The 19,670-nt window shown below is 43.2% G+C and overlaps 1 pseudogene; it reads right to left on the bottom strand.

Moving 5' to 3' along the window:
- Positions 1-410: 410 nt before the first annotated feature.
- LOC103224424 (trafficking protein particle complex subunit 2-like protein) lies at positions 411-1,503 on the bottom strand (annotated as a pseudogene).
- Positions 1,504-19,670: the final 18,167 nt, after the last annotated feature.

The raw sequence follows: 19,670 nt of genomic DNA, 5'->3' as shown, positions 1-19,670 counted from the left end.
CGGCCCACGCCAGGACTTCCAATTCACCCTGGGGCGGGGGAGGCCTGGGGCATGCGGTTTTCACACACACTCCTTGCTGATTTAGTCTATAATTTATAAAATTAACACTGTGCTTGCTGGATGGGATGAAAAGGCAAATAAATATGTATCGAGAAAGTTCCCCTCCCTGTGTCTGCCCCAGGCTGACCTCCTTACAGCCTTTCCTGCTGCAGGGGCTCCTGGGGTCTTCAAGGTCCTTGAGAAACTCTTCAGTCCTGGACCAGTGCTGGAACCAGCTCGGGGCGGGGGTGGGGGGGGGGGTGGGGGGGGTTTCTCCTCAGCTGGCTGAGCCTTGACTGCTGGACCCTAAGGATGCCGACGGCACTGACACCACTAAGGGCTCAGCTGTTGCCCTGGGTGGTAGTCAGCCATGTCATCAAGTGACACAGGACCTAACCCCCTCAGCACCAACAGGCAGGAAGGGGCGCCTCAAGTCTGCGCTCCAGGGTTTAGGATGAGGGCTGCAGCTGAGCCAATGCCACGGGGCCACGAGGCTTCCCAGGTTTCACAAGGGTTCTTTTCAGGCCAGGCTGAGTCTAGACATTGGGCCAGATGCAAAGAATGGAGGCCAAGTCCAGAAAGAGGAGGGCCTTCCCCTGTGGGAAGGCACGCTGGCTCCCCTTTTGCTCCTAGATCCTAGGCTGGTTCTGGGCTCAGGAGGCCGCCCCCTCCAGACCAGTCCACCTGTTCAGCCAATGGGCGACCCACATGGTCACAGGTCCTGCAGGCTCAGGAACTCTTGGCTCCAGGCGTCCTTGCCCCTGCCCCTTCGGGACAACTGGGGACAGGCTTCCTGCACCATCTAATCCTAAACCTCTGCCCACACCCCTGAAAGTCCTTAGTTGAATTCTTTTTAGTTAAATCCCTGGCTGACACGGAAGGAAAAAGCCAAATCTCATCTCACAAGATCTTTAGTTGAGAGAACATGCACAGCTGCCTGCCTTGAAAGCCCCAGGCGTCCCACTCAGGAAGAGGCGACGAGAACAGACCGACGGCTACCACGGTCGCGCGTGGGATCCTCTGCGATGGCCGGCAGCACAGCTCATTCAGCACACCTGTATCATCATGGACGTCACCATGTTATCAAAGGCCCTGGACTGGATGCAGTCCCCGGGGTTGTAGAAGGGGTTGCACCACGTCCGTGTAGGAGTTGTGTAGCTTCCTGAACATGCTGCGAATTTCGTTGTCTCGAAGGGCTGTGTTGGAGGAATCCACCACCATGACAAACTTCACCTTGGAGTTGGTGATGTAGCCCTATACCTTGTAGTCGTCCGTGGGGTAGAGCAGGTCCAGGTACAGCTCCCTCTGGTCGACCAGGGCCTTCCCCATTGCGGAGATCTTCTCATCCACCATGTCCAGAGATGTGTGCACCATGTAGTGGAACTTCAGCTCGTTCTCCGTGGGGGTGCTGCTAATGTAGAAGGGGTAATTCTCCTTGGTGATCATCATGATGCAAACCGCCATCTTGGGAAGTCCGGCGCGTGCTGCATCACGTGACCCGCCGCTGGTCACGCAGCTCCCCGCCCCCCACCCAGGGCTCGTCTTAAACGACTGAACTCTAGCGATCTGTTGGCCTTGGCCTCCCAAAGTGATGGGATTAAAGGCATGAGCCACCACGGCTGGCCAACAATAGATTATCAGGGTAGGCAGAACTGTCTTACATTGGGAAAGATGTTACCTAGGACTTTAATAGATGGAGAGAAATCAATGCCTGGCTTCTAATCTTCAAAAAACAGGCTGACTGTCTTGTTAGGGGCTAATGCAGCTGGTGACTTTAAGTTGAAGCCAATGCTTATCTACCAGTCTGAAAATTCTAGGGCAATTAAGAATTATGCCAAATCTACTCTATCTGTGCCCTGTAAATGGAGCAACAAAACCTGGATGACAGCACATAGGATTACAGCATGGTTTACTAAATATTTTAAGCCCACTGTTGAGACCTACCGCTAAGAAAAATATGTTATTTTTAAAATATTACTGCTCTTGACAATGCACCTGGTCTCCCAAGACTTCTGATGAAGGTATACAAGGAGATGAATGTTGTTTTCATGCCTGCTTACAACATCCATTCTGCAGCCCATGGATCATCAAGAAGTAACTTGGGGCTGGGTGCAGTGGCTCACTCCTGTAATCCCAGCACTTTGGAAGGCCAAGGCAGGCAGATTGCTTGAGCCCAGGAGTTCGAGACCAACCTGGGCAACATGGCGAAAACCCATCTCTACAAAAAATACAAAAATTAGCCAGGAGTGGTGGTGGTGTGCACCTGTAGTCCCAGCTGCCAGGGAGGCTGAGGATCACCTGAGCCTAGGAGGTCAAGGCTGAACTAAGCTGACATTGTACCACTGCACTCCAGCCTGGGTGACAGAGTGAGACACTGTCTAAAAAAAAAAAGAAGTTATTTTGATTTACTTCAAAATTTTCAGTCTTATTTAAGAAATACATTTCATAAGGCAATAGCTGCCATAGATAGCAATTCCTCTGACAGATTTGGACAAAGTAAATAGAACTCCTTCTGGGAGGGATTCACTATTCTAGATGCCATTGGGAACCTTCATAAGTCTGATCCGGTGGCATGCACGTAGCTACTCAGGAGGCTAAGGCAGGAGGATTACTTTAGGCCAGGAATTCAAGGCTGCAGTGTGCCATGACTGTGCCTGTGAATAGCCACTGTACTCCAGCCTGGGAAACGTAGTGAGACCCTACCTCTAAAAAAATTGGTTATTCATAGGAGGAGGTCAAAATATCAACATTAACAGGAGTTTGGAAGAAGTTGATCGAACCACCACAGATGACTTTGAGGGATTCAAGACTTCAGTGAAGGAAGTTACTGCAGATGTGGAAAGAGCAAGAGAACTAGAATTAGAAGTGGAGGCCAGGCACGGTGGCTCACGACTGTAATCCTAGCACTTTGGGAGGCAGAGGTGGGCGAATCACTTGAGGTCAGGAGTTCGAGACCAGCCTGACCAACATGGATAAACCCATCTCTACTAAAAATGCAAAATTAGCCGGGCATGGTGGTGCATGCCTGTGATCCCAGCTACTCAGAAGGCTGAGGTAGGAGAACTGCTTGAACCCAGGAGGCAGAGGTTGTGGTGAGCCGAGATGGTGCCATTGCACTCCAGCCTGGGTAACGAGAGTGAAACTCCATCTCAAAAAAAAAAAAAAAAAAAAAAAATTGTGGAGCCTGAAGATGGGACTGAATTGCTGCAATCTCATGATCCAACTTGAACCAGTGAGGAGTTGCTTCTTATGGATGAGCAAAGAAAGTAGTTTCTCAAGATGGAATCTACTCCTGGATGAAGATGCTGTGAACATTGTTGAAATGACAACAAAAGATTTAGATATTACATAAACATCATTGATAAAGCAGCAGCAGGGTTTGAGAGGACTGGCTCCAATTTTGAAAGAAGTTCTATTACGAGTAAAATGCTATCAAGCAACATCACATGCTAGAGAAATCTTTCATGAAAGGTAGAGTCAATTCAGGTGGCAAACATCTTTGCTGTCTTATTTTAAGAAATTGGGGCCAGGTGCGGTGGCTCACATCTGTAATCCCAGCACTTTGGGAGGCTGAGGCGGGTGGATCACTTGAAGTCAGGAGTTCGAGACCAGCCTGGCCAAACATGGTGAAACCCTGTCTCTACTAAAAATACAAAAATTAGCTGGGCGTGGTGGCAGGCACCTGTAATCCCAGCTACTTGTGAGACTGAAGCACGAGAATCACTTGAACCCGGGAGGTACAGGTCGCAGTGAACCGAGATGGCACCACTGCATTCCAGCCTGGGTGACAGAGCAAAATTCTGTCTCAAAAGAAAGAAAGAAAGAAAGAAAGAATAAAGACAGCATTTCCTGAGTCTGCCTGCCCGTCGTCATACCAACCCTAAACTGCCTAGATTTATGGAAGGGAAAAATTAAACTTTAACTTGCCTAAGTTCCTACTGTGTTGAATTTGCTGTCACTTGCAGCCAATACAAATCCTAACCGATATAGAAGGTGCTGTTACACCAGAAGAAGGTAAAATTTCTGGGTAAACAAAAAATCCAAATGTCTCTGCACAGATTTTGTTAATAATTTTTCAAAAATCTCCCATTAGTTATCCACAAGGTGAATTTTCTCACTTCCTTCAAGTTCTTGCCAAACTATCACTTTTGTCTTTAAACACTTTTATCGAGATATAATTGATATACAATAAACTGCATGTATTTGAAGTGTACAGTTTGGTAAGTTTTGACATATGTATATACTGTCAAGCAATCACCACACAAGATAGGGGATATATTCATCACCCACACAAGTTTCCTGTACCCCTGTCCTTCTGCCCCTCTCTAGCCACTCCTCCCCAGGTAATGATTGATCTGTTTTCATCACTATAGATTAGTCTGCAGCTTCTAGAGTTTTATATAAATGAAATACTACAGTGTGCCTTATTTTTTTTCTGGATTCTTTCACTCAGCATAATTATTTTGAGATTCATCCATGCTGTTGTGTGTCAATAGTTCTTTGCTATTTACTGTAAGTAGTGTGCCATTGTTTGGATAGATCACAGTTTGTCTATTTACCCATCGATAGACATTTGGATTGCTTTAGTTTTTTGCTATTACAAATAACTCTGCTATGAATGTTAATGTACAAGTATTTATATAAACATATGTTTACTTTCCTCTTGGGTAAATGCCTAGGAGTTGGCTGGATCATATGATAGATAAATATTTTACTTTTTGAGAAACTTCCAAACTGATGGGTATCATTTTGTATTCCCACCAGCAGTGTATGAAGTTCCAGTTTCTTCATATCTTTGACAACAATTTCCTATTATAGTGGCTTCATAGTGGTAACTTATTGTGGTTTTAATTTGCATTTCCCTAATGTCTAATAACGTTGAGCATCTTTTCATGTGCTTATTTGTCATCTGTATAGCTTCTTTGGTGAAGCAACTGCTCAGATAGTTTGCCCATTTTTTGTTGGATGTTTGTCTTCTTATGGAGTTGTAAGAGTTCTTTACATATTCTGAGTACAACTTATTTTTGAGATGTATCCTTTGAAATGTTCTTTCCTGGTTGGTGACTTGTCTTTTCATTATCTTAACAGTGTCTTTTGAAGAGCAGAAGTTTTTAATTTTGCTGAAGTTGAATTTCTTTCTCTTTTTTGAGACGGAGTCTTGCACTGTCTCCCGGGCTGGATGCAATGGCGTGATCTTGTCTCACTGCAACCTCCACTTCCCGGGTTCAAGCGATTCTCCTGCTTCAACCTCCCAAGCAGCTGGGATTACAGGCACCTGCCACCACACCGGCTAATTTTTTGTATTTTTAGTAGAGACGGGGTTTCACTGTGTTCCTGAGGCTGGTCTCGAACTCCTGACCTCGTGATCCGCCTGCCTCGGCCTCCCAAAGTGCTGGGATTACAAGTGTGAGTCACCGTGCCCGGCCTCTTTTCCTTTTTGTTTGAGACAGAGTCTTACTCTGTCACCCAGGCCGGAGTGCAGTGGGGCCATCACAGATCACTGCAGCCTCAAGCTCCCCGGCTCAAGCAAAACTTCCACCTCAGTCTCCAAAGTAGCTGGGACTATAAGCATGTGCCATCATGTCCAGCTAATTTTTAAATTTTTTGTAGAGACAGGGACTCGCTGTGTTGCCAGGGCTGGTCTGGACCTCAAGTGATCTTCCTGCCTCAGCCTCCCAAAGTGCTATGATTAGAGGCATGAGCCACTGTGCCCAGTTTTAGTTTTCTTTTATGGATTTTGGTGTTATACCTAGGAAATCTTTACCTGACTTAATATCACAGACTTTATTCTATTTATAAGAAATGTTATTATAGCTTTAGGTCTTATGTTTAGGCTATGATCCGTTTTGAGTTAATTTCTACATATAACATGAAGTACAGATTGGAGTTTATTGTTTTCCATCTGCATATGCAATTGTTCGAGCACCATTTATTGAAAAGACTATCCTTGACCCACTGAATTTTCTTCATACATTTGTTAAAAATCAGTGTGCATAATATGTGGGGTCTTTTTCTCAGACTCTCTTGTCATAGTCAGTTTGGGCTGCTATGACAGAGCACGATAAACTGGGTGGTTCATAAACCACAAAAATATTTTTCTCATAGTGGAAGCTAGAAGTCCAAGAGAAGGTGTCAGCATGGTAGGGTTCTGCTGAGGGCCCTCTCCAAGTTGTAGACGGTTTACTTCTTGCTGTATCTTCACATAGCAGAGAACAAGGAGGGAAAGCAAGCTCTCTCATGACTTCATAAGTGCACTAATTCCATTAATGAGGTCGCCACCCATACGACCTCATCTAAACCTAATCACCTCTTAAAGGTCCCACCTCTTCATACCATCATATTGGGCAGTAGGGTTTCAACATATAAATTTTGAGTAGGACACATTCAGTCCAGACCACTCAATTCTATTGTTTTGCTCTATTTTTCTATCTTTACAACAATAATACACAGTCTTGAATACTGTGTAAGTCTCTATAAGTCTTTATATCAGGTAGTATTTGCCCTCCAAATTTGTTTTTTTTCCCAAAATTGTTTTGGTTATTGCAGTATTTTACATTTCCATATAACTTGTATAATCAATTTGCAAATTCCAAAGAAAGTCTGCTGGGATTTTTATTTGAATTGCTTTGAATATATAGAACAAATTGGAAAGAATTGACATCATAACAATATTTAGTTTTCTGGATCAGAACAAAGTATGACTCTCCATTAAGTTATTCTTTCACTTCTTTCAACAATGTTTTATAGTGTTCAGTGTAGGCCTTTGACATCTTATGTCAGATTTATCTCTATGTATTTAACTTTTTTTAATTAAAATTTTTTTATGAATCAAGAAAGAGCTGGAGTATTATATTTGTGACACTGTTATAAATTATATTTCAAAATTTCAATTTATAATTCTTTGTTACAATTGTATAACAACACAATAGATTTTTGAATGTTAATCTTGTATCTTGAGACCTTGCTAAAGTCATTTATTAGTTCTAGTAGTTTTTTTTGAGACGGGGTCTTGCTCTGTCATGCAGGCTGGAGTACAGTGATGCAATCATAGCTCAGTGTAACCTTGAACTCCTGGGCTCAAGCAATCTTCCCACCTCATTTCCCAAGTAGCTGGGACTGCAGGCATGAACCACTGTACCTGGCTAATTTTTTTTGTTTTTTTCAATTTTTGCAGAGACGGGGTCTTGCTACATTGTTCAAGCTGGTCTAGAACTCTTGGGCTCAAGCAGTCCTCCCGCCTCAGCCTCCCACAGTATTGGGATTATAGGGTTGAGTCACCATGCCTGGCCTGTATCTATTTTTTGTTTATTAGTTCTAGTAGATTTTGGGAGATCCTGTTAGACTTTCTACATAGATAATTATTTTATTTGTAAATAAAGATATTTTTACTTCCTCCTTTCTAATCTGTATCTCCTTTTTCAATTATACTGCCTAGAACCTCTAGTATGATGTTAAGCAGAGATGATGAGAATTATTATCAATCTTAGGTAGAAAGTACTTAGTCTTTTACCATTAAGTATGATGTTAGCTGTAGGTTTTTCATAAAGGCTATTATCAAGTTGAGGAAGTTCCCGTCTAATCTTTCTCTGTAGAGAAGATTTATCATCAATGGATGCTGGATTTTGTTGAATGCTTTTCCTGCATCTGTTGAGATGATCATATATTTTTTCTTTTTCAGCTTGTTAATATGATAAATTACATTGATTTTCAAATGTTAAACCAATTTTGCATTCCTGGGTTAAACTGTATTTGACTATTATGTTGTCTTTTTTATATATTATTGAATTTAACTTGCTAAAAATATTTTTAGAATTTTTGCAACTATATTTATGAGGGATACTTGTCTATAGTTTTCTTTTCTTATACTGCCTTTGTCTGGTTTTTGGTATCAGGATAATACTGGCCTTATAGAATTATTTGGGGGAAAATTCCCTACTTTTCAATTTTCTGGTAAAATTTCTGTAGAATTGGTATTGTTTCTTCCTTCTATATTATTTAGAATTTACCAGTGAAGCAACTTCGACTTTTCTTTGTGGGAAGACTTTTTTAAACAAATTCAATTCTTGAATAGATATAAGGCTATTCAGGTTACTTATTTCTTCTTGAGTGAATTTTAATAGTTTCTGTCATTCAAAAAATTTATCCATTTCATCTATGCTGTTGAATTGATCTGTAAAAAGTTACTTATAGTATTTCCATATTATTATTTTAATAACTATAGAATCTTTAGTGATGTTACCACTCACGTTCTTGATATTGATAATTCATATATTCTTTCTTTTTTCCTGATCTTCTCAAAGAACCAGCTTTCAGTTTCATTAATTTTTTCCTATTGTTTTTGCCTTTTCTTTTTTATTTATTTGTATCTCATATTTATTATTTCTGTTCTTCTGCTCACTCTTAGTTGAATTTGCTCTTCTTTTTCTAGTTTCTTAATTTTTTTTTTTTTTTTTTTTTAGAGACAAGAGACTCACTATGTTGCCCAGGCTGGCCTTGAACTCCTGGGCTCAAGCAATCTTCCTGCCTCAGCCTCTTGAGTAGCTGGGACTACAGGGGCACACCATTGTGCCTAGTTCTTAAAGTAGTTTGTTAAGTTTCTAAAGTTTTTTCTTTTTCTTGTTGTGACTGGCAGGAGAGTAAATCTAGTTCCCAAATCCCATCGTGTCTGGAAATGAAGATTAAGTTCATAATCATGTCTTCATCAAACTATTATTGATCACTGAGCCCAGATCTTTCTTTTCATATTTGTTAGGCCTACAGATTCCAAATCTGCTAGAGACAGGGTCTTGCTGTGTTGCCTGGGCTGGAGTGCAGTGATACGATTATTGCTCACTACGATTTTGAACTCCTGGGCTCAATTGATTCTCCTGTCTTGGCCTCAGAGTGCTAGGATTTCTGGCATGAGCCCCTGTATCTGGCCTGGTTTTCATTTGTTCATTTGAACAAAATTAGAAACAAATTGGTAGTTCTTTCTGAGTGAAACACTTAACCTTTTTATATTCTCTGACTTTTCTTTGTGTCTTAATCCATTATTGTTGCTATAACAAAACACCTGAGACTAGGTAACTTATAAACAACAGAAATTTATTTCTCACAGCCTGGAGACTAGGAAGTCCAAGATCGAGATGCCAGTAGGTTCGGTGTCTGGTGAGGGCCTGGTGTTCCCTTCCAAGATGGTGATTTGTTGCAGCATCCTCTGGAGGGGAGAAACGCTGTGTCCTCACATAGAGGAAGGGATAGAAGGGGCAAAAAGTGGTAAACTCTCTCCATCAAGCCCTTTATAAGGGCACCTAATCTTATTCATGAGGGTGAAGCTGTCATGATTCAATCACCTTTTATAGGCCACACCTCCTAATATTGTTGCATTGGGGATTAAGTTTTATGAATTTTGGAGAGGACAAAACATTCGAATTATATAGTATTTTGTACTTTGTAAGCTTACAGCTCAGCACATTTTCTAAAAAGAAATACTTCTAGCATTTTTAGCAATAACAGCATGATTGGCAATCTAAGGGAAGAAAATATTAAAAACAAAAAACAAAAAACTCACTAGATGCCGTGACTCACACCTGTAATCCCAACAGTTTGGGAGAGTGAGGCAGCAGGATCACTTGAGCTCAGGAGTTGGAGACCAGCCTGGGTAACATGGTGAGACCCTGTCTCTACAAAAAATTTAAAAATTAACAGAGTGAGGTGGTGTGCAGCTGTAGTCCCAGCTGCTCAGAAGTCTGAGGTGCGAGGATCCTTTGAGGTTATAGTGAGCTGTGTTCCTGCAACTGCACTCACTCCAGGCTGGGTGACAGAGTGAGACCCTGTCTCAAAAACAAAACAAAACTCAAGGATAACTGGGCATGGTGGCTCACACCTGTAATCCCAGCACTTTGGGAAGGCAAGGTGGGAGGATAGCTTAGGCCAGAAGTTTAAGAGCAGCCTGGGCAACATAGCAAAACTCTTGTCTGTATTAAAAAAGAGAAAACTTCAATGATCTAATCATGCCCCTGAGTTTATCCATGCACGCTTAAGAGAAGGAGTAAGTGATGGCCTCCATGGCTTAGGAGGATCACAGGTAATGTCAGCTGCCATGTGAGTGAGCCATCTTGGAAGCAGATGCACCTTGCTAAGGTATTCCTGGATTCTGACTTTTGGAAACTGTGTGAGATAAATGTTACTTTAAGCTGCTAATTTTGGGGTAATTTGTTATGCAGCAATAAATAATACAGTTCACAATGAAATAGGAGTTTCTAGGATTTGAGATAAATAGTAGCAGGTTTCTAGAACTCAGAAGGGTAAATTTCTTTGCCATATTGTGTACAAAGCACTCAGAACACTGTTGACAAAACAGTATTCACAGGTTCAGAGAGTCCAGGGACCATGTGGGACCAATGCCCCAGCAATGCAGATTTCTGTGGTAAATGGTTGCAGGGAAGTGGTTCTGTATTTCCGGAGAAGTACCAGATGTTTTTTATGGTGATAAGAGAGCCACAAAGAGTTGAGAGAATTCAAAAGAGGAAAGGTAAGAATGCCAGAGCTCAAAAATTGGAGGGCTATTTTATAGAGTAATGAAAAGAGGAGTTTTCTTTATTTTTACCCTGTTAATTTAACACTAATGCATTCAGAAACTTTAGAAAATATAGGTAGGCACAAAGAAGAAAATAAAAATCACCATACGGAAATAATCGCTGTTGCCAGGCTTAGTGGCTCACACCTATAATCCCAGCACTTTTCTTTGAGAGGCCAAGGCAAGAAGATAGATTGAGTCTAGGAGTTTAAAACCAGCCTGGGCAACGTAGTGAAATCCCATCTCTATAAAAAAATTAAAAAAATAAATAAATAAGTAAATAATAAATAAAAATAAAAAGAGGCTGAGCGTGGTGCCGAAGTGGGAAGATCACTTGAGCCCAGGAGTTCAAGACCAGCCTGGGAGGCCGGGCACGGTGGCTCAAGCCTGTAATCCCAGCACTTTGGGAGGCCGAGACGGGTGGATCACGAGGTCAGGAGATCGAGACCATCCTGGCTGACACGGTGAAACCCCGTCTCTACTAAAAAATACAAAAAACTAGCCGGGCGAGGTGGCGGGCGCCTGTAGTCCCAGCTACTCGGGAGGCTGAGGCAGGAGAATGGCGTGAACCCGGTTGGCGGAGCTTGCAGTGAGCTGAGATCTGGCCACTGCACTCCAGCCTGGGCCTCAGAGCGAGACTCCGTCTCAAAAAAAAAAAAAAAAAAGACCAGCCTGGGAAACACAGTGAGACTTCATCTCTATAAAAAGAAAAATAAATTTTAGAAAAGAAATAATCACTGCTAGTATTTTTATCATGTTACACTGACAAATAAATAAATGAATATAGACAGACTGACCCACCCATAAAGTCAGTATTTCAGTTGCCCCTTTAGAAGGCCATTTTGGCATTCTTTGAGCCTCATGACATCTGGATGGTGTGGCATGTGATATGACCAGTGGAACCCATGGTCATGGGTCCATTCCTGTACCTCTGCTTCAAAGCAGGTCACTTGGCCAGATGTTATGCTGTGTGGGGTTCCATGCCTATGAATCAAGCATTCTATAAACCCCTAGACAGCAGTCCTGGCTGAGGCTCTGTGGGTAGGAAAGGCAAACGCATACCTGGAATAGGCATTATTCTTGTGACAGTGAACCACTAACCCTTATGGAATAGGAGAGTTCCAATATCCAGGATGTTTTCCTTGAGAAATAATATGTTGAAGACTTAGTGATGGCCTCTGTTGCCAACAAGTTGAACATTCAGAGGTAACTAGACTGGTTTTGCTCTGAGTCCGTGCTGTTGGGCCCATATGTGGTCTCACCTGTGCTATATGGTCACCCCACTTATGTGCCCATTATCTCAGCTCTGGGATTGCCAGTGATGCAGTCTAATATCAATTGGCAGAGCCATTATGTCTGCTTGGTTGTTTAATGTCTGGTGGATACTTTCCGGTAGACATGTGATACAACTGTCTTCATACTTTGTGCCTACTCTCACATGTCCATCCACTTCCTCTACCCAGATTTCCTTTGTTTCTGGTCTTCCAGTCCTCTGCATTCCAGGCCTTCAACCAGACAGCCAAGCCATTGGCCACAACCCAGGAATTTATATGTAGGCCATTTTTCCTTCCACCAAAGCAGATTCCCAGCTCTGTCCTTGGGGAAGATTTTTCCTCTCCATTGTCTTTAAGGAACACCTCTGAATGTGGCTATAATGCAGTCACCACTCATTTTTAGTATGCACTTAATGAGAGGACCCATCTATAAATGAATCTTGGGCTTTTCCTTCCACTTTAACTCATCATAACAGACCTTTCACAAGGCCATTGGTGTAAGCCATGGCAGAGGAACTAGTGAACTGTAATGGGTGATGCGAAGGCCTGAGCTATTTGCTGATAGAGCTGGCTTTACCCTCTGGTCCCACTTGGACTTGATCCTGGATGTACCTGGATATACCATTTTCATCAACCGATGGATTGCTACTGGGCCCATCTAACTTTTTAACTTGATGTTACAGATAGAACGCTGATTATAATGGGAAGAAGTTTTGAACGCATGGGTCATTTCACGTTCAATAGTCAAACATTCTGCCTCTACCAGAGTAACTTGCCTTCTGCAACTTGCCAAGACAAGAACTTGACAAGAACTGTTTTTCAAAGGGTATGTAATTTTGTGCTGCGGGCGGCATGACCTTTCTCCAGAATCCCAGGGGTCAGCATTGTGATTCTCTCACTGGAGTTCTCCATAAGCCCCTCACTGCATCTTTTGTCTACACTGATACCTCCAACACCATAGGGCCTGCTGGATCACGTGACCAGAAGGGAGGGGGCTGCTTGTACCACAGTCTGGACCTGATGGAGTGCCCTTTCTGCTCCAAGCCCCCTCCAAGCTGGCAGCCTTCCATGTCAACCAGAATACGGGCAGGTGCAATATTCCTAAGTGTGGGATATCTTGCATCAGAACCTAAAGAGACTTCCAGGCTCTGTGCTTTCTTCTTTGGGTTAAGGTGGAAGATGCCACAACCTGTCTTTTACTTTGGAGCGGCTATTTCAGCAAGTCTCTCACCACTGGACTCCTAAAAACCACACTGAAGTAGCTGGGTCCTGAATCTTCATGGAGTGTATTGACCAATTCTGGAACCCACATGTCTTCCAAGGCATCTAGCCACCTCTACCTGACCACGGGACACCTAATATGAAGTGAGTTGCCCATTTTAACTGGGACTTGTCTGAGACACCAAACCATAAATTTGGTGAGCCCAGAGCATTTCATCATTAAGCGGAATTGGCATACATAAGCTCAGGTTTAAGCAGCTTCTGAAGACTAATTAGTTAAGCAGGTGACCCTCACTCACAGTATGCCTATGCTTTTCACACTCAGTCCACAACTATATCCTAATGAGAAGTTCCCTGTGATCAGTTGAGAAAGGAAGAAGGGGTTCAAGCCTGGATAACAGATGGCTCTTAATAGTGTGGTGTTACCCGTCAAAATTGAACCACAACAGCTGTCCAACTTAGATGTGGCCTGAAAGACAATAAAGAAAGTAAATCCTCCTGCTGAACATAACTTTGATCACTACACGCCATGGTCCATTTGCTGAAAAAGGTGGACTGAGATGCAGATCTACGTACTTTCAAGGGTAGGGGCTAAGTGTGAGGTCACATGTTCAAAAACTTGGAAGAAAGAACAGAACACCAAGGGATTCGTAGCTGGAGATTTAGGGGAAATGTATGTGAATGAATATCTCGGAATGATCCAGAATGTAAGAATATTTGTGTCTCTTGTGAATGACCTCCAGATAGCCTTTGCGGTTGAGACGTTCTGAATAGCCAGTGGACAAGATTACCCATTTTATGACTCTCATATTTTTTCCCTAAACACTTCTGTACTTGCACAATTACTTATGGTCTTAATATGGGCTTCCCCTCAGCAAAGCTAATCTGGCTACTGCCATTGCTTGAATGTCAGCCTGACCTTGAGCCCTCAATTCACTGCTATACTCAGCAAGAAAAGACTGACACCTGGTGGCAGGTTGATTACATTGTCCCCTTCTTTGACTAAGGAAGAGCAATTTGGTAATTTACTCTCTTTGGAATAGAAATTCATTCTGGATAATCTGCCTTTCTTGCCCGCCATACATCTGAGAGAAATATTATCTATAGATTTACTTACTGCCTCATTCACCATCATGGTATACCATAAAACACTGTTTCTGATTAAGGAGCTTATTTTATAGTAAAAGAAGTAAAGCTGCTGGGCTCAGTGGCTCACACCTGTAATCCCAACACTTTGGGAGGCCGAGGTGGGCAGATCACCTGAGGTTGGAAGTTTGAGAATGAAGCTATTCATATGTTTATTGGATTCACTGGTCTTAACATGTGTCTTATTCTATGCAGAGATGCTATTCAAGGTAATCTACTCAAAATTTAGGTCCCCAGAAGGAATGGGGGCCCAGCTCCCGGGAAATGGGATGACATGAATGAGGTGGAAAAGCAGGACCTCGGCTTCTAAACAGGGCTCAGGGTGCCCTCTGTAGAATAGAAAGATGGAAAAGCCATGAGACCCAGCAAGAAGGAATGCAAAAGGGGATTTGGCTTCTTTTCACCAGGACGTTGTGTTCAGGCTGGCATTGTAGCATTTAGTGTTGCTCTCAGCTGGTGAGCAGCTAAACCAGTTTTGTCATATCTCAGTTTCCTGATATGCCTTTTTAATGCAGGTCTTTGTGCCTTTTCTTACACTGTTTTTGGTATGCCCTTCTCCATTTATCTGATCACTACTCACACCACAGCATCTCCAGAAAGTCTTCCTTTACTGGCCACATTAGTCCACAGTGACCTCTTCCTGAACCATAACACTTTCTATCTGCATCATTTGTTTGGCATTTATCATTTATTCTTCAATGATAAGTGGACATATCATGTCTTCCCCAGCAGATTCACAGGAGCAATTTCGAAGACCTCATAGTATGAGCACAGTAATCGTCACAGTTATGCACAAATGCATACTGAATGATTGATGGATATAACCGAGCACAGTGAGGAGTAAGTGCCATAGGCATTCATGAAGGGAACTATCATAAGACAGCGCATAGCAGGCACTCAATAATCATTTGAGTGACTAAGGGAATGATCAAATTGAAGAATGGGTTGACATGACCGGGAGGTCACATAAGGAGAGAGGGCCTTACTTTTGTTTGAGGTGTGGAGAAGATGTGTTTAGAGGAAAGGCATAAGAGGCGAGGCAGTGGGTATAGCCTCTCCCTTCCCAACTGTCTGCTGCTGTGCTCCTGTCTCCTAGAATGTCTCCAGCCCCCTCCATGCCCCACCATAATATTGCTTAATAAAGAAGTAAGATTACTGGGCAAACAAGCCACTGCTGCGTAGGCAGGAAAGTAAACTTTCCTGATGGTTTCTGATGTGACCACGTAATCTTTCCTACCTTTAATCTCCAGTACCATGGCAAAGCAAAATACTTCGGTGAGTGGTGCTCAAACGCAGGATTTGGTTTTACGCCTGTCCTAGTGGCACAGGCTCAAATTGAGCAAGCCTGTGTCTTCTGCCATCCATCTGGAACGTGCCAGTTTTGACTCCTTCCTTAGCCCTGTGGTATTCTGGGAGGTTAGGCTGGCTGCTTAGAGTATTATGCTGTGGATTGAAATCAGACCAGGTGGAAGGGAAGCCTGTGACAAACAAAAGCCATGACCTTCTCTGAGGTAATTATAGATAAACTCAGATTTTGCATAATTTCTTGGCCCTGCTGTATCAGGAGCTTGCTAAAGTCTTGTGTTTTTTACTTAGTCATTTCTTCTGTCCCAAGGATGGGGGTTGGGAAAAGCTTTGGGATTGCTGTGGAAGGGAGGAGGTGCAAGTCTCAGACACCCTGGAAGGGTCCAGGTAAGTACAAGGATATTAGCAAGCTTAGCCTGGTGACTTCTAGATCCTCTGCCTGGAATGAGATCTTTGCATAGGCGAACTGGAGAACTCCAGGCTGTCAAGGCCAATAACAAGCCACAGGTGCCTATTTTATAGCACATACTTCCCTGCTCTCCCCAGGTGCCCATCATCCAGCAGATTTGTCTACAGATCATGGTATTATCTCCATTGCTTCTGAATCATTGAGTGTTTTTCCTGAGTCAGGATGCATTTATGAGGGCCACTTAATTTCTTTAATGTCAGTCACTTAATCATTTTTATTATTTATTACTAAATCTTTGCCTGAGTTTTTCTTCACTTCCTGGGTTTGTTTTTGTTTGCTTGTTTTTGAGTTGGCGTCTCGCTCTGTCCCCCAGGCTGGAGAGCAATGGCGTGATCTTGGCTCACTGCAACATTCACCTCCCGGGTTCAAGCAATTCTTTGCCTTGCCCACTGAGTAGCTGGGATTACAGGCGCACGCCACCATGCCCAGCTAATTTTTGCATTTTTAGCAGAGACTGGGTTTTACCACTTTGGCCAGGCTGGTCTCAAACTCCTGACCTCAAGTGATCTGCCCGCCTCGGCCTCCTAAAGTTCTGGGATTACACGTGTGTGCCACTGCGCCTGGCCGAAATAGTTTTTCTTAACTACGTTTATTCTGATTAATTATCTGTATTTTTTCTGCCATCGCCCTTATTGAAAAAAAATTACTTTTTTAGAGGCTTATTATGCCAAACTTATTTTCCTTTTTCGAGTTCTTTTTGCTCTATTAAAGAAGTTTTTAATACATTAATTTCATCAGACAGTTTTAATTCTCTTTACTATTCATAAGCATGGGAACTGATTAATATTTTGGGTTTCCCTTTTTCTATCCAAGTCCCTTTCCGACAATTAGGTCATGTCAGTTTGCCAAGCAAAAAATGAAAAGGGCTACTGCAAAACACGTTACTACTGAGATTTGACTGAAATGTTTGAATAGTGTTAAATGGTGCCATGGACACTGCAGATACCACTGCTTTTCTTATGATTCTTACTTTTGGGATTAAGACATCATGAGAGGCCGGGCGCGGTGGCTCAAGCCTGTAATCCCAGCACTTTGGGAGGCCGAGACGGGCGGATCACGAGGTCAGGAGATCGAGACCATCCTGGCTAACACAGTGAAACCCCGTCTCTACTAAAAAATACAAAAAATAGCCGGGCGAAGTGGCGGGCGCCTGTAGTCCCTGCGACTCGGGAGGCTGAGGCAGGAGAATGGCGCAAACCCGGGAGGTGGAGATTGCAGTGAGCTGAGATCCGGCCACTGCACTCCACTCCAGCCTGGGCGACAGCATGAGACTCTGTCTCAAAAAAAAAAAAAAAAAAAAAAGACATCATGAGACTCATCTATTGCCAGGAACTTTAGTTATCAGGTTCTCATAAACCCAGAGGATCCTATTTCTCTTCTTGGTGATATATAAAACAGAACTTTAGGTGCCCACAAAACCAGGGCTTCTTCACTCATTTTTTCCCTACAAAACGAGTTCAAAAGAAAGGCGAATGCAAAGTGTATATTCTGCCAGGCATTATGCCATTTGTTTTATATATGAAGTCTCACATGATCCTCACAATAACCTCACTGTGCATATTTGACAAATGAGAAAATTGAGGCTTGGAGTAGTTAGTAACTTAACCCACTACACAACTGGCAAGTTGGCAGGGTGAGATCCAAACACAGACCTGCCTAACTTCAAGGTCTGGGCTATTCTACTAGATACAGCGCTCAGAAAAAGACAAGGGTTCCTTATCTCAGTTGGGCAAGAAGTCATCAGTAAATGTTTTATCCAGGTGCCCATAAAAATTAGAGGACAATGCAAAGGAAGGAATTATAAATTCTAAACAAGATCAATAGAAATTAAGGAGAGAGATTTCACAGGTCATGGCAGAAACTGGGTGAGCTCTGGGGGGTGGGAGGTGGCGTTTGTAACAGGCTAGGGAGGAGCGTGTGGGCAGAGAATGAGGTCCTGTCAGGACATAGTCAGAGAACTGTCTGTCCATCCCATCCTGCTGCCTTTAAATGGGTGTGGCCTGTCTGTGCAACATCTTCCAAAGAAGTGTATGAACATCTCCCAGATATCAGTTTCTGTAAAATTCATCCTGCTACCCTACTCAGTCTTGCTACCCCAGATCTCCTTCCTCTCACTCTGTCCAACTTGGCCAGTACTGAACCCTTTATTCTGATGACCCATTTGGACACACTTCTCTGGTTTAGACTGGCTCTTGATTTTGGCCACAGTTGTAGAATTTGCCTTCCACTCTATAGCCTCCAGGCCTGCGAAGAGATAGCCCTGCCTCTGGGTCTATCTTCCATTTGCCTAAAGGAGTCAGGCCAATCTCCCGGCATGGGAGTGGGGTCTGACCCAGGTCTGACCAGGTATATGAGAGTCAGGTCAGAAGTCAGGCAGATAAGTGAGAGCTGGAAAAGCTATGTTATCAAAGCAAGAAATTAAGCAAATGAATAGTCAGGAATGACCGTAGAACCCCCAGTACTGTGAGTGACCCAGGGAAAAGATTTTGAGGAACTAGATGGACTTTGGAAACCTGTAACTTTACTGTTAAAGATGAACAGGAATTAGTTTTCACAAATTGGTTTTAATAAAACTTATTTTCGAACATCTTGGCTAATTTGCTTTGTGGTGGGAGGAGTTAATGTCAGTGTATTGAGTTGCCCATAGAGAGATTTTCTGAGGTTGCTGGTGGAAGTTTAAAGCAAATAAAAGAAAATGTACCGAAACCCTGTCTGTGTGGGCATCTCTGACACAAGACATATGAAGTGAGCTGTGTTGTATGTAACTGGCCAGTTACATACATGGCACCTGTAAGTCCTGGAGAGCCATAGAGCCAGGGGATGAAGCCAGGCAAAATCGCCCTAGCTTTGGTCCAAAATTTGATCTCAAATCTCTTTTGGTCTCCTGCTCCACTGAGCTGTGCTAGAAATCATAGAAACTACAGAAGTCTCCTTTATCTTTCTGCTCTAATAGGACAGCCAGGCCCAAGCTTTTCCCCCTAGGTCTCCCCTTTGCTGGACCTCACCCCTGTCATCAGACCCTTCCCTGACCCTCACCTGACTCCCAGGCCTTCCAAGGGCAGAGGAGCCCATGGCAACCTGCGGGCCATCTCACCGCACAGCTGCCTAGACTGCCAGGAGAAAGCAGTGTGAGGCCACCTGAAGGGCAGCTGAGAGCCAGAGGGTGAGTCCTTTTGCTTCTCCCATAAACAGAAGTCCAAATGACATGGAGATGCCCAACAAGTCTAGCAGGATGGGAACTTGTGGAATTCCTAAGTACCCATAGACACTCTGTGGAGACTTCTAGAAACACTGCTGTGGAGTTGGGAGGGAGAACACTGCAGTGGGGTGGTCATGAATAGGTGAGGATCATCGCCTCACAAAATGTGTATAAAAATGCTCATTTGTACTTACAGGCTAGAGGCCTGTGGATATTCAGATTTCATGAAAGAAATGGAAGATATTTGTAGGTTCTTCTCAACTTTTCTTTTTAAAGAGAATTTTGTTCTGTCACCCAGGCTAGAGTGCAGTGGTGCCATCATAGCTCACTGCAGCCTTCAACTCCTGGGCTCAAGTCATCTTCCCATCTCGGCCTCCTGAGTAGCTAGGACCACAGTGTGAACCACCACTCTTGGCGATTTTTATTTTTATTTTTATTTTTTTGTTGTTGTTGTAGAGA

The sequence above is a fragment of the Chlorocebus sabaeus genome, chromosome 20 (genome assembly GCF_047675955.1).
Source record: "Chlorocebus sabaeus isolate Y175 chromosome 20, mChlSab1.0.hap1, whole genome shotgun sequence".
Taxonomy (NCBI): domain Eukaryota; kingdom Metazoa; phylum Chordata; class Mammalia; order Primates; family Cercopithecidae; genus Chlorocebus; species Chlorocebus sabaeus.
The sequence above is the reverse complement of the archived record's forward strand: the minus strand, read 5'-3'. Positions and strand labels throughout refer to the sequence as shown.